The sequence below is a fragment of the Penaeus vannamei genome, chromosome 10, assembly GCF_042767895.1.
Source record: "Penaeus vannamei isolate JL-2024 chromosome 10, ASM4276789v1, whole genome shotgun sequence".
Lineage (NCBI taxonomy): Eukaryota > Metazoa > Arthropoda > Malacostraca > Decapoda > Penaeidae > Penaeus > Penaeus vannamei.
The window spans coordinates 12,610,218-12,612,717 of NC_091558.1; positions in this window are offsets into that span (position 1 = coordinate 12,610,218).

Sequence of the window (2,500 nt, forward strand, 5' to 3'; positions counted from 1 at the left end):
TGAACAGGTTCTCCTAACAAGTCCCCAAATACCTGGACCTTGGTCTTGGTCCAGGAGACCTCTAGACCCAAGGGCTTCGCTTCATTGCTAAATGCATCGAGAGCCGCCACTAGGGTTTCCAAAGACTCAGATAGAATGGCAACGTCATCAGCAAAGTCAAGGTCTGTAACCTTGATATTGCCCAGTGTTGCTCCACAATGACTTTGAACAGTAGCTCTGCCCAGTGTCCAGTCCATGCAAGTGTTGAAAAGAGTTGGCGCAAGGACACAGCCTTGCCTCACTCCTGAACTAACAGGAAAGAAGCTCAACAGGCCCCCACCACACTTTACAGCACTTTCAGTACCAGTATACAGGCTTGCTATTAGTCCAATAATCCTTGCTGGAATTCCTCTCAGTCTCAGGATCTCCCAAAGTGACTCCCGATGCACCGTATCGAACGCCTTCTTGAGGTCGATGTAGGCTGCATGCAGCCTACGCCCGAACTCACGGCGGCGCTCTACAATGACTCGAAGCGCGAGGATACGTTCTATTGTGGACTTACCAGGAGTGAATCCGGATTGCTCCAGTCTCTGGTGCCTCAGTAGATGGTCTCTCATACGTCTCAGAAGGATGTGGGTGAGAACCTTGCCTAGTATACTGAGCAGTGTGATGCCTCGGTGATTGCTGCAGTCCCATCGGTCCCCCTTCCACTTCCAGAGAGGAATGACCACACCCCTCAACAGGTCAGGAGGAACGGTACCGGACCGCCAGATGGCAGCCAGGACAGCATGCAACCCACGTGCCATAGGTTCACCACCAGCCTTTAACAATTCAGCTGGAATGCCGCAAATACCCGCTGCTTTACCACTCTTCAGCTTGGAAATCGCCCCCCTAACTTCAGTTAGGGAGGGAGGGTCCTCACTGATGGGTGGATCCGGCAGCGGGATCTCGACACTACCCGCATCCAAGTTAACTGTTGGTGGGTCAACCTGGTACAACTGCTCAAAATACTCAGTCCAACGTCCCCGCACCGCAACAGGATCTGAAACGATCTGACCACTTACTGAGCGAACTGCTGTCACCAGTAAAGAGGGCTTGGAGTTCAGCTTTCTCAGGGCTTGGTATGCAGGACGAAGGTCATTTAATAAGAAATGGCCTTCTACCTCCTCTGCAAGACTCCTAATAAACTGTTCCTTGTCCCTTCTTAACAGGGACCGAGTTCTGCGCACATGAGAACGGTGCAATTCCCGATCCCCTGTCAGACGAGCCACATGACATGCATCTGTGGCTTCCAGTGTCTCCTGTGAGATGGAATTCTGTACTGCTCTCGGGCGCACACCAATCGTATTTTGAGCTGCATCAAGCGTTTCGCGCTTAAAGGTATCCCACAGAAGAACAGGGTCTGTCAGACTGTCAAGCATTGCGAAACGATCAGAGATTGCCTCAGCAAACCCGCGGGCACACTCCCCCTCCCTCAGCCTGTCCAAATGATCTTTTGACCGATGGGGAATTTTGAAGTGGACCCGGAGGGTAGTCACAACCAATCTATGGTCAGTACCACAAAACTCAGCACTCCTGTACATCCTGCAATTCTGAAGGATCCTCCAATGACTGCTAACGAGTATGTGGTTGATCTCCTTGGCTGCATTACCCGCATCACTGTACCATGTCCAGCGATGTGGGTCTGGGCACTGGTACCAGGAGCCAGAAATCCTCAATTTCTGGGACCTAGCAAAGTCCCGGAAAAGGAGGCTATTCTCCCTACCGGCATCAGCTCCTGAACCATGGGGCCGACAGACATCTCATAGCCAGCTCGATCACAGCCAGATACCGCATTGAAGTCACCCAGAATGCGAATATCTCGCCGGGGACATCTGTCTACCACAGATGTAAGTTTGGCGTAGAACATCTCTTTCACGTCAAGTTTACAAACATCGGTAGGAGCGTACACAGCAATAAGAGACATGAAGCCAAGAGATAGCTTCAATCTCAATACCATTATACGCTCATCAACAGGAGTAACCTCTACTACCGTGGGCTGGAGTCTGCTGGAGATGGCAATGGCTACTCCCTGGAGATGGCGGCCGTCGCTGTGGCCCGGCCAGTAATAGGTGTAGCCACCTACACAGGTCATGCCGCTGACAGGCCTCCTCACCTCCGAGAGAGCAGCCACCTCAACTCTCAGCCTCCCCAGTTCCCTAGACAGTAGAGGCAACCGATCATCCTGACGCAAAGAACGGACGTTCCAAGCCCCCACCCTGACTTCCCGCCTGAGGTTCAGCCTCTGGCAGTCGCTCCGGGTGGATGCCACCTCTGCCACCCCCACCGACTCTGCCCTATATAAAAGGGGGTGGTGGGCTGCGTGCCCCATCACCCACCTGTGGGGTTCCCGAGGGCTTTCCCCTACAAGCTTCACTCTGGGATGGCGGCCATCAGAGTGCAGGCAAGACGAGTAGTTCCCGTTCCCAGCCTGCGCTCCAGCAGTCGCCCTCTCAGCAGGGCCCACAGTCCGCCCCCCCTT